This window comes from Pygoscelis adeliae, unplaced genomic scaffold (genome assembly GCF_000699105.1).
Source record: "Pygoscelis adeliae isolate BGI_AS28 unplaced genomic scaffold, ASM69910v1 Scaffold141, whole genome shotgun sequence".
Classification (NCBI taxonomy): domain Eukaryota; kingdom Metazoa; phylum Chordata; class Aves; order Sphenisciformes; family Spheniscidae; genus Pygoscelis; species Pygoscelis adeliae.
The window spans coordinates 2,046,051-2,059,931 of record NW_008824231.1 but is presented as its reverse complement, the minus strand read 5'-3'; positions in this window follow the sequence as shown (position 1 = coordinate 2,059,931).

Here is a 13,881-nt window from a genome sequence, read left to right as displayed (position 1 = left end):
GACTCAGGGGGATCTTACCAATGTCTATAAATACCTGAAGGTAAGGTGCAAAGAGGATGGAGCCAGGCTCTTTTCAGTGGTGCCCAGTGCCCGGACCAGAGGCAACGGACACAAACTGAAACACAGGAGCTTCCCTCTGAACATCAGGAAACACTTTTTTGCTGTGAGGGTGACTGAGCACTGTAATAGGTTGCCCAGAGAAGTTGTGGAGTCCAAGCATGGGGATTGTTGGGAGTTTTCAAGAGTTAATGGGATAAAGGTCTGAATAACTTGGTCTGATCTTGTAGCTGACCCTGCCGTGAGCAGGAGGTTGGGCTAGAGACCTCCTGAGGTCCCTTTCAACCTGAATTATTCTGTGATTCTATGAGGCTCTCATATATTTATCTTTGAACCTCTCAGAGATAATTCTTGGATTTGTTGTTCTAGCCCATGGCTGCTTTCCCTGTGATGAAAATTTTTCAAGTACAGAAATGCACCCATGATTAGTTCATTGCAGAACCAGCACAGCAATGAGTATAAAAGCCCAAACATATAACAGGATAGTTGCGTGCTGTTCCATACTTCTATGTTTTTCAGATTTCAAAAGAGGTATCTGATAGCCAGCAATAAACTTAAAATCTGCAAAAAGAAAAATGAGACTGTCTTCTTCTTGACCATTTCATTATTTCACTAAAAAAAAAAAAATTGTTTCATTAGAATTTTGCTTTCAATCCAGGACAGCTGAGTGTGGCGCTCTCTTCCTTAGCACACCAGAACCAGTGCAGCTTAATTAGAAAAGGAAGATCTTTTGCCCATTAAGTATTCTGCCATCTCAAAAACATGGGGGGAACAAATTTGCTAAGTAAGAGACATTATTAGCTATCTTCTTGTCTGACCTTGGTTACATTTTAAGCATGCTAGAGATGAGGAATATGTGTTTTAGCTGGCTGATGTCTCATTGTGATAACAGAGCTAGATTTCATTTTAAAAGGGAAGGATAGTCTGAGCGTTTGCTTGCTACCTGTATTGTGTATTTTCACCATGGTAGCAGTGAAAAAAAAGGAACAGTGAAGAGGTACCTATGATTGATACCGCAGAAATGACGGAGATGCGCAGTGCTTCATTTGAGTCAATGCAAAAAAAGGCAATGTCAACTGTCACCAGGTACTTAAACTAATTTTAATGACAATATAGAGGTGCAGAGCAAGATAGAGCAGGGAGGCATTAAAGACATTTAGATAAGTTAGATGGATTAAATTTGTTCAGACCTACTGAAATTCACTCTGAAGTCATTAAAGAACTTAACCATTAAAAATTGCCTGCAAGAATTCCTGTAATTGAGGAGATCCTGGCAGACTGCAGAGAGCAAAATTTAAAATCAACAAGATTAAATTCAATAGAGGCAATTGTGGAGAATGACCGTTAGTAAGAGGAAATCAAACACACAAATATAAAAATGATGAGTAACTCAGCTGAAGAGCTGCAGAAAAAGGATTTAGGGGTGCAATAAATCAGAAACAAACCCAACACGTTAACGTATCAGAGAAATCGAGGCACAGTGCAATTTTTTTTCCAGAAATGCAAGTTGTGTTCTGTGATGCATTAACAGAAGCAGAAATGGTATGACAGAGATAATTTTTTCATTCTACTAAGCACTTAGCTAAGCTAAGTCTTACTGAAATACTGTAGAGTCTGAGCATCATATTTTAAGTAAAATGTAGACAAATTCTGATTGCTCTCAGAGCTCTCTCCAAGAATAAAGGATTAGATAACATGACCTAAGAGGAAAGTCTAAACAAATTGAATATGTTTTGTCAAGAAAAGAAAACATGAGAGAAAGAATGAAGACAGCATTCTGGTATGTAACAAGTTGTCATAAAATAGACAATGAGCAATTGTTCTCCACATTTACTATGATTGGGGAAGACAGGAAGAAGAAATCTGATTAATTACAATGAAGAAAATTGAGTTCATATTTTAAGAAAAGTTTTTAACTTTTTAAAGCTGTTGGAGACAGCTTTCTGTGTAGAGATAATGAAAAATCTAGATTAAGAGAGGCAAATCAAGCTCAGAGAGCAGGCTTAAGGTTTGCTACCAGAGAGCTAGGTCCTAGAAACAAGGTGAATTTGTACTCTAAAACAGAATTTGCGGAGGCTCTTGAGTACAAATCAAAGAAGGTCATAACTCATTCATGTCCTCCCACAGACAGGCCTGTAAAATGTGCAATTAATTAATTATTCATGTGCCTGGCAATGCTGATGTTAAACAGAGTGACTGTATAAGAAATGACATGCTGTGTGAAACGTGGAGTCTGATGTGGAGCAGAATGCATATTAAACAAGGAATGGACAACGAATGGAAATGCAGAGTGCAACATGGCACACCACTTCCAAAAAAAAAAAAGGAAATATTTTAACATCACTACCACTTCTGCATTGTAATTATGTTCCCATTCTGTTCCATTTGCAGTTTACATCAGGAGTCAGCCTTAGAGTAGGAATGAGAAAAGGGTGGAGGAGCAGGAAAGGAAACTGCTGGAAAGTTGAGATTGTATTTAGGGCTGCATTCAATGGCAACGTGTGTGCCTGTGAAGGGAGGAAGGACTACAATGCCATTACAAGATCCTTTAATTGGAAGTGATACTGCTGTCAAATTAACACCCATCCCCACCCCCTGTGACTGCCTATGAATGCCAGTAAGGATGAAATATTACTATCAAGGAGGTTTATGTGACAAAAGATGCCTGGGTTTATTGAGGAAAGGAGGGATCTAGGAGCAAAGAAGGAAGGGACAGGCTCTCTATCTACCAAAGTTAGCTGGGTTTGGTAATAACAGAACAGCAGGTGTTAGAAAAGATAATTAAGGCATGAAGTTACAGTATTGTGAAATATTCTATAAGGATGGATAATTGTATTAGAAAAACACCTCTGATGCTCGGTGGGGAGCAGCTCCGTGCCTGAAGAGTCTTCAGAAGTGTGAAATATGATGTATAAGTAAATCTAATGGATAAAATACCAATTAGCTCAAAATTTGATTTACATGAGGAAGACTGACATCCCTGTGAGTCAGGTATGTGTTTCTCATGTGCAGAAAGGATTTAGTTATTGTTTGAAGAATTGCCAAGGTTTATGGAATCTTGCCTCTGATATGTTCAAAGGAAAATTTCCTCCAGAATTAAAGCTGGTCTGTGTGTCTGTAAGTATGCATATGAGTACGTTTTATTTGATCAGTAGACTGCATTAACAACTATTGTAAAGAGCAGGGAACAGGAGTGTATCATTTAACATCTCTTTACATTAAAAGAAAAGAAATGTCTTTTTACTTTTCTTTTAAAAGAAAAGAAATGTCTAAGTTACTCACTTAAAGAAAAGTCGATTGTAGTGTATCTTCATGCACTGCAGAACTCAGTCCTTCCATCAACCAAATAATTTTATCAGTGAATTCGTGAAATAATTTATGCTGCTAAAGGAAATCATGTATTTAAAACAAAGTGTTTTTTTTCCCCCATTTTGCTCTTATAATGGATGTATCAACACATTTGTCCAGAGGACAATAGTTCATGGATTTTTTCTCTATTAATAGGGTGAGAAATGATAAGAAGTGGAGTTTATTATCCTGTGAAGATGGGGCCTTGTGACCTCAGTGAGAGTTTACAAACAGGCCAGTGTGTCTGTATGTCCCAAAGTCTATCTACCAATGTCAACAGGCTTGAATGTCCATGCATCCAGAATGAATGACCAGTAAATCTGAGGTCAGCATGAGTAATCTCTTCCCTGAAGGATAAGTTTATGAACTCATAGTTAAGCTGAGGAGAGAATGATTCTTCACTTTCCTTACATTCTTTTTTTATTTTCCACCCTGGGTAACGGGTGACAGGCTGTACATAAACACAGAGAACAAGCCGGAAGGTATTTGTGTTAATTCAGCACTCTTGCTCATGCTAATTCTTTGATGCTTTGAGTGGCTGTTCTTCCAGAATATCTGCAAGGCGATGTGGAGTATTTATGGATATTTGCAGAAGGTATCTTGCTCATTGTAATTATGCTGATACTAAACAGCTGAGAGAAGCAGATTAGTTTGCTGTATCATCACTGCGCTGACGACAGTCACTCAACTGCTATTCCAAAGGAGACTCTGCATTTTCTTTGCTGTCTCATTGTCTTGCAAAGGCTATCAATATTACACACTGTCTGTTGAGCATTGAGGGTGTTTAGTGTTGTTTAAGACAAGAAACATAGTTCCTCCTGTTAGAAATTCAAATTCTGAAGGAATCTGGTATGCAATATGCAATCTCACTGTGAAACTCCAAAATAAAAATGATCACTATTTTTAATTTTGCATTTCTATAGCTTTTATTGACTCTTTTCTTGAAGGCAGTATGGATAAATATAATGCAACTAGGATAAAGCTTAAGAGAACTGTGTAATTCCATTTATCTACATTTTTATAAGTTTATTCTTCAGCATAGCAGGTAAGTGTCTTCTGCATTGAAAACAATGTGTCAGAGAAACTTAGGGCTGATTCACCTGACTGAGTGTGACACTTTCAACTGTTGTTGAACTACTTGTTCACAATTCCATTAACCGTAAATTAGTGAAGTAGGCATTTCTTTGGTGAAATTCCTTTTTCTGGTGAAATAGATATTTAACATAACTCAGGTGAACCACATCTCAAGAGTGCTTTCACCATAGATGTCTACAGTTGAGTTGCATTAGATCCTTGATGGCTTGCTCATGATAACTGACTGCTTGCTCTGGCTGGGTGCAAGAGGTATTTTGGCCACAGCACAGACCTTCAAAGAAGCAGATAAATGGGAAAACTGGGAAGTACGCTGGCTTTTTAATAATATATACCAGATGTTGCTAAAATTAATGATATGCATTTAACTGCTTTCAAACTGTGTTATGCAGGTACTACATACGAAACCCAGAAAAGCCAGTCTGAAAGGGCAGAAACACAGGGTGAAGAACATTTTGCCTAGACTGACATCTACACTTGAAAAATCAGTTTCTCTCTTTAAAGGAAGCCCAGTCTCACTAGCTCTAAAGTTAGGCAAGATGAGTCTGGCTCAGAGAGTGCTGAGACATTACTGCAAACTTGTAAGACCTGTGTGACTGCAAAGATTAAGTTCAGATTAGATAAGGCAGGGCTGAAGTTGAAGAGGTGAGAAAGGCAGCATCTGGCCAAGCTGAAGGGGGAAGCAAACATCCACAGAGTGGGAAAAAAATGCATCTACCGTTGCTAGCTTTGTCCAGTGCTCTAGCTGCAGCCCTTCTGTGATCTGAGCCAACCACAACAGCCACCACCAAGGAGGCTTTTTCTTCTTTCTTAATGCTGCTTCTTTCTGAAACCATTATTATTACCCCAGACACATCTTGCTTCAGTATAAACAGCACTTTTTCCACATAATACAGCATGTAACAAATATGACTCACCACATTTTTCTTTTTTCTGTAAAAGAAAACAGCAACACAGCTCTGCATAGTTCAGCTCTTTCCCATTTAAAAGACCACAGTCACAGTCTGGAGGGGGATAATTCTCAGCCTTGAAGGATCTTAGGCAGACTGATGGCATGTGTTCTCACCTTCAGGCATGCTCACACAAGGGCTGTTTGTACTTCTCAAGTATCTCCTGGGGTTATTAGGGGTTTTGCTGGTGTACCTTGAAGAGTTAGAAAATAAGTTTTAAAAAAGATTATGGCCAGTGCCCAAACATTGATCAATACCTATGCATGGGTGTTGTATAGGAACACAGAACTGGACTCATCAAATCCAATCCCATCCTCTGTAACTGGAGGCAACCATGTAAACGTGTTAAACACACAAGATCCCTCAACATCTGTTTGGTCCACAGCATTCCTCTCTCACACTGCAAAAATCCTTTAGTAGATCAAATGCCCATAAAAAATGAAGTGTGGCCAGGATGATTCACCAGAGCAGCAGCAGGTTGTCAGTATATACCTGGCACAAATCAGTAAGAATTTTCACCATGGTCCATGTGATTTTGGCAGTTAGAGCTCCAGCAACATTTACTGCTTGAAATGATGATGAGAAACATCTCTCACAACATAACTGGGTTTATCACAAATATGACTGAACTGAAGTCCATCCTGTCAAATTATAGTTATAATTCAAGCTATGTGGAAGCTGAAAAGTTATTTTCTTTGATGACTTTTTGGACATGAGGAAAAATTTCTTTACTGAAAGAGTGGCTAAACATTGGAACAGGCTGCCCAGGGAAGTGGTTGAGTCACCATTCCTGGAAGTATTTAAAAGACATGTAGATGCGGCACTTAGGGACATGGTTTAGTGGGCATGGTGGTGGTGGGTTGACGGTTGGACTCAATGATCTTAAAGGTCTTTTCCAACCTTAATGATTCTATGATTCTATGACTTGCTAATTAACTAAGCTGTCAGATACGTACCACACTGAAGGGGTGTCTGACTGGCCGTTTATTCTTGACAAACAGAAATGTTTCTCACTCTCATTTTTCTTTTTTATTTTTCTTTTCATAGCTTTTAGTAGAAATGAGTTTTCTAGTCAGAACAACAGCTAAACAATGCAGTTTGCAGGTGATAGTGAATAAAAAATCATGTAATATCTTCACCATGGTCTGATGACTCACATAGGTGTTAATGATGAGTAAGACATGACTCAACTCAAGATCACTAGGTCACCGGGTTTACGTATTTCACTCTCTTCCTCAGACTGTCAGCGAGTGTGATCATGTACCGCAGTCACCACTGCTCATTACATTGAGTGTCACTGCTCCTCATTATACTATATAATGGGCATGAGTGTAATCTCATTGTCTCCCTTACACAGCTACTAGTTTTGCTTTCTCCTGCCTTAAGCATCATTGACTTGTTTAGGTCATTCTACAGTTTTCTGAAGAAAGATAGACCTCATCTATGGCATCTGGGTACACCAAGCTTGGTAACACAGCAGAGTTAAGACAAAACTGTGAAAGATTCAGTTTGAAATTAAGTTCTTTAAATTAGGGTGTCTTCACATAGATGTCTATATGTGAGCTGTGTCTAGCACTGATTATAGTTTGCAGAGATCTAGGGTTCCTTTCAGTTGCCTGCACTTCAGTACGTGGTGTTATTTGAGGTCCTTGAGGGTGCCCAAAACCTCTGCTCAGGGCTGGCAGATGTGACTGGTCCTACAGCAAACCTGTGCCCCTTTGGAGTGGCAGTTCCAAATAGCACCCTTATACCACCTCAGATGACACTAGACACATCTGCTTAGGCAGATGAATAGAGCTCCTTTTCATTATAGTCAAGGGAGCCTGGATAGAGCGATTCATTTCATCCTAAAGCGGGCAGCTAGTGGCTAGCCATTGATTAGGACCTCAACTCCGTTTTTGGAAGACAGCTCACCTGCTTTGAGTATCCAAGGTATCCCACATTGTTACCAGCTACCAGTCCAGAAGGACACAGCTTCTTTTAGGTACTGTGTCGTATTAACTAACCCCACGCAGGGCGGGGGGGTTGCCCTATATACCACAGGGCATCTGCAACAGCACTAGAGATTTGCGTTTAGACAAATAACTTTAACCATGGGAGCCCAAAGACTGTACAAGGAGCTTACTTTGTATGCAGACACTCACAGAAGTGTCTAAGATTGGAAGTTAGCCTGTAATTGCACTCACCTAACTAAATCCTCAAATACTAAGCTTTCTATTTACGAACAAAATTCAGCATTTAGAGGCTCTGTAAATATAAGTATTGAGTACCATTTGAGGGGCCTAGATGTCTGAGGTATCAGTACCTGGGGCTAGCAGATACGACAGTGGAGGCCAGGCAGGATACACTTGGAAATCTTAAGTGGCACTAGATGCTTATGTTTATCCAGGTTATTAGTAATCTTCAAAATCTCTGCTACACTGTTGCCTTACCAGTTGGTAACTCCCCTTTCTAAATCTATTTCCACAACTAATCCTAAAAAGTTTTAACCCCCCTCCAGACACACACATTGACAAGGAAGTGTGGGTTACAAGCACAGGCCCCTACTTTGGGAGTGTGGCATCCCCTATGCTTAGGTTATGTCATGATAGAGCAATCACAGTGAACATCAAGACCCTGGGAGGAGCAATGACAGGCAGGGGAACCCTAGTAACCTAATCAGGGAGAAGGTCACCCCAAACTGGCTACCCCTAGGACCAGGAGGAGCAGCATCAGCCCATCATCACACTAGCTGAGGCAGCCAAAGGAAACCTCTCCCCAGAAGGCTGTGCAGACTGGGGACATTATTGCCTACAGGGGTATAGATTCATTAAGAGATGTAGGTGGAACTGTGCCAAACTTATGGGATGTTCTAAATGAATTGTGGGAATGTGTGAAACATCTTATGGGATGCTTAGGGGAAGAATCAGAAGCAAGGAAAAGGAGGGATCAAAATGGACTGCAAAGCATGGTGAAAGAGCGAACAAGGAGCTGAAAGGTTGGATGCTAACAGGGGCTGGTCAGCATGCTTGTCTGACCAAGCCCTGTGCTTGGTCACCACAGTGTACCCTACATTCTTATAAATCCTCTTTCTAACTATCGCCTTGATGGAGGCACCTTCTCTTCTGGGCTGGTGTGTGTGAATGTGAGTGAGAGGTCTTGGTGCCTGTGCTGGGGAAATGCCGAGGACCTCCAGGGCCCCAAGGTCTGGGTGCCAGCTGCCAGGAGAGAGCAGGTCTGGGTGCAGCTCCTGGATACACCAGGGGTCTCAGACCAGATCCTGGAGAGACCTACAGCATGTGTGTGTCTGTCCCATTGGAAGACTTCAACGTTGTCAACAGGAGAGGAGAGAGAGTTCCAGGCTGTTGAGGGCTGTTCGTGTCTGTGTGAGCATGATGCTCATTTCTGTGGGTGCTGACAAAGACAGCACGTTCTGTCTGTGTTGATCTGTGTGGCCAGCTGCATTAGTGTGTGTGTGTGTGTGGGGGGGGGGGGGAGTGTGGGGGGGGGTGGACACAGAACCACAGCAACCTCCATCAATACTGCCAGGACAGGAGGAAGCCCACTGAGGCTTGTAGCCCACTGGAGTTGGCCACCTCCAACAGATGCCCTGGTGGAGATGCGGTGCTCTAATTTTATCTGCACCAGTGCTGCCTCCTGCAATCCATCAGCCCACACACTGGTGAGAAAGCAACCCACAAGGACGCATACCCATGGTGTGGGTCCCTACTTGTTGCACCTCACACTGTCAGTCTACCAGCTGGATGAAGGCTTATCATAGCATCCTCATAGCACTCAAGTTTCAGATTTGTTTCCCCCCGTTACAAAGGATCATGCTTCTTTTATACTTCTTTTCATGCTGATTCTTTCTTTATTTCAGAAGCCTCTTTCTATTTCCTTAGTTAGTGTTTAATTCAGCTGATGGCTGCCTTTCTCTTTAGCATCATCCCAGTTTTTGGGCAAACTCAAGCAGTTTTGGGTATTCCATTCATGCACACAGTCTTCACACTCGCATTCCTTCTTTATCATATACTCTTATCCAGGCCACTTTGCCAAGGCTGTGCATTGTGGGCACCCCCGTGCTGGGATGCGGAGAGACTGACCCCGGCAAGATTCAAGCTGGAAACATGTCTCCTGTCTCTCAAGCCAGTGCTGAAACCACTGGAGTGGTTTGTGAGTTATGACCATTGCATACCTGTTTTGAATACTCCCTTCTTTCTTCCATGTCACTGGGGATTCAGGCCCACACTCTACAGGAATGCTATTCAGCAGCTTTGCTAGATCTAACACCCCTTCAGGCTTCCCTGTCTCCAGCACAGTGGTGTTGGACGTTTGCGATGCCATTAAGTCAGGTTATACTAGGAAAATAAAACAAAAAGTTTTAAATTTTTCAATACAGTCTTCTATTACTTTTTCTCTAATGTACCTACTGTTTGTATAATAATACACTGCTCAAAGACCAGTAAGATAAATGAGTTAAAAATCTTTCCTTAGGTCACTCTTAACTTTTAAAATATCCTAACAACATTAAGATAAATATATTAGCTAAAATCAATGAAATTGACTGGATATTTACCAGAATTAGTCACTGGAGTGTTTTTAATGTTGATTTAATTAGACTTTCTAAGTGCTTCGAGGTCTCGATAACATTTTTGTTTTTATTTCCTAGACCACAAAAGACGATTCAAACTCCAGAAACTAAGAACTGCAATAAGTCGTATAGAATCTTCATAGACTGGCATGTATTTTAATCCTGCTTTGAAAATCACTGTGTTTATTTGCAGCTATTCTTAACTGATTTATCCATAAAGTTTAAATTAGTATTAATCACAATTAGCATTTTTTCCAAAAGAGTGTTGGAAGGCACTTGCCAAAGGGATATGAGAGGAGATTACTTTTAGCATTTAATCTACCAACAATCATCTAAAATGGCAGTTACCATCTAACAGGCAAATAACACTTATCTGATAAACTATGTGTTGGTACTTAGTGTGCTTCTCTGGACTCTTTGGTATTATGAAAATCCACAGGGTTGCAGAGGTTTTAAAGGCATTTAGCACTTAGCATTCAAAAGAGCAGGAGCTGCTGTAAACTCATAATAAGGCTCAGAGCTATGAGTTGATCCCACTTGTTTAATTTTTGTTATCTCAGGAGGAACGCTATATCCTCTGCTGGCATAAACTGTTGCAGCTTAATTGACTTATAACATATACCAGCTGGTGATTTGCCCAGTATTTTTGGTTTGTAGTGCTTAGGATTAGAGTATTCATGTCTCAGTTCTGGACAAATTGAATGAACAAAAATTATGACATAACCTTACAATCTCTACTGTTTTTTCTAGGAGCTGAGGAAAAGACCTAGCTCTTGGACTTGGCAAGATCAATTCTGGAATGAAATTAAGGTGAAACTGAAATAAAAATGTCCAGATTGTGGACATCTAACCTTCAAGGATAGAGATTCCACAGCCTTTATGGACCACCTTTTCCAGTACCTTACTGTCCAAATGTTGAAAAAGTTCTTATTATATCCAGTTGGAACTTTCCTTACAGTTTATGACCATTGTTTCTTGTCCTCATGCCATAAACAACTGTGAAAAGCCTGGCTCCATCTTCTCAAAAACCTACTCATAGGTACTGGCAGGCTGCTGTTAGGTCCCCCCGAAGCTGTTTCTTCACCATCCTGAACAAGCCCAGCTTCCTCAGCCTGTCCTCACAGGTCAACTGCTCCATCTCCTGACCATTTTGGTGGCCCTAGGCTGGACTTGATCCAGTTTATCTACATCTCTGTTTAGAGACCTGATAGCTTCCCTGAGCATCTTCTCCCCTCAGTGCTGCCTCCCATGGGATCCCACCGCCCACCTTCCTGAACAAACTGAAGTCTGCTTGCCAGAAGTCCAGGCTCTGTACTCTGCTCCTTGCCTTCCTCAGTCCCCTCAGGCCCTTGAAACCCACTATTTCATTGTCACTACAGCCAGGATTGCCACTGAGTATCACATCCCCAACCAGCTCTTCCTTGCTAGTGACTACCAGATGCAGCTGCTTACCATCCTGGTTGACTCAGCCAGAGACCTGACACCCTCCAGAAATCTTCTGGATTACTTGCGTCCCATTCTGTTGTTCTTCCAGCAGATGTCAAGGAGATTAAAGTTCCCATTAAGAAAAAAAAGGATCTGTGATTCAGAGCCTTGTTCAGTCAGTTTCATAGTTCTCCCATGGTTCTAATGACACTGACAGAAAATATATTTCTCTCTCATATTTAATGATAGACATCACTAAAAAGCCAAACCAACCTTTCACTTACAGTTAGGTGTATTACAGTTTATATGCTCTCCTGGTAAGCATTGTTGGCCTAAGTGTTTAAAAATAATGTTTACAGATTCTAGCTCATCTAAATGCTTGCATAATTTTGTTATGCTTAAAAAAATGCATGTATTTACATCTTGGCTGGTTACTATAACTGAAAAATAAATCACTGTGTGAAAGAGATATGATATTGCTCAGTTACTTGGGGAAATTTAAACAACTGTATGAGAAGAAAAATATATAACAGCCTCCTAGATCTGCATGTGTTTAATTTGTTAAATAATTTAACTGAGCCACACTTTAGATTAGATTTAGCAAAAGCACAGATTAGAAGAGACCTGGGTTACTTAAACAAGATCTTGTTCAGCATCAGGCTTTCTGAACATTCCCCTTACTGTTTCTCTACTCTCTGTGGATAATAGCAAGGCCAATTTTGACAGGGTAACATATGGCCATTCTGTAGAGTTCCTGGAAGGAGATATCTAGAAAGATGACTAAGTATGGGCTTTCCCAGATGCTCATATTTGAAACCCTGTAAAAAGGGACAGCACCAGACAGTACCATTTGCCTATGCAAATGTACCAGTGCCATGAGCCAATGCAGCTAAATCAGAGAGCTCACTCACAGAGGCAGCTGTACTTCACCAGTGACTTGTCCTCTATAAATACCCCGGTTTGCATGTGAAGTTAATCTTACCACAGGCAGTCCTTTGCTTGATGATAGTCAAAGTCATTATGCAATCACAGGATCGTAGGATAATTCAGGTTGGAAGGGAGCTCGGGAACACTATTTTGTGCAGTCAGTGGTATCTGTGTAAATTGTATTTTAGACCAGCACACAAATCCATCATCAAACAATGCAAGATCAGTGCATTCAGGCTCGGGTGGAGGCAGAGGATAAGCAGATGGCTCCATGGCATGTGAACAGGAAAACTCTTGACACCAGGAAGACCTAATACACATGAATACCCTTTCTTCCCCAATAAAACGCCCCTAGGTTGACTCTTTCTATATTCCACAATGAACTTCATTCTAAGGCTTCTTTAAGTCTTCAGAACAACATGTAGGATATTTTCTGTACTTGTCAAAATCTTGCTTGAAAATCTGAGCTCTGAAGTTTGTTTTGATAACTGCTTCATTATATAGGTTTATTATAAATCACGGGGGTAGTTAGATGTAAGATCTACCACAATTATGGCTTACTCCTCTGTAGATGGAAGAGCAACAGTCTGATCAAAGTTAGTGCAGATTTATGTGGAAGATTTTGAGTTGAAAGTATTTTCTGTTCCCTTACAACTGGTGGGAATGACTAGCACAGGATAGCATCAAGAGTCTGTATACATCTCCAGAGGAAAACATAACCTTTAAGTGAAACCTTGGTCGGAGGGAGGAGAAAAGGTTGTGGTCAGCCCTGGGAGGGCACACGGAACACCTCCCAGGCTAGAGGAAGCAGCTTTGGGAGAACAAGAACCAGGCAGTCCAGATTATCTGTGGAGTCCTGGTGTTCATACCTGCTCAGCGGTCAGCTTCAGTCCTTTGCCATGGAGGATGCTCATGCACCAAGGTGCAGAGCCTCTTTGGGCACTCTTCCAGGCTGTGGAATGATCTCCCATTGGAGCAAATGACCTTTGGAAGCACTGCTGCCCCTTCTGCTGTCAGTGCAAACGGTATTTATGTGACCAGGCATTCTCTAACAAAGCAGACAGACAATTGCTGTGCTGGACATGCTAGAACTTCAATACAAACTGGAGGCAAAGGCAGCCAAGTGGTATGCCACAGTTGATATTGCTAATGCGTTTTTCTCAATCCCTTTGGCAGCAGAGTGCAGGCCACAGTTTGCTTTCACTTGGTGGGGTGTCCAGTACACCTGGAACCGACTGCCCCAGAGGTGGAAACACAGCCCCACCATTTGCCATAGACTGATCCAGACTGCACTGGAACAGGGTGAGGCTCTGAAACACCTGCAGTACATTGATGACATCATCATATGGGTGTCCTGGTTTTGACAGGGATAGAGTTAATTTCCTTCCTAGGAAGTGGTGCAGTGCTGTGTTTTGGATTTAGGATGAGAACACAGTTGATAACACACCGATGTTTTAGTTGTTGCTAGGTAGTGCTTACACTAGCCAAGGACTTTTCAGCTTCCCATGCTCT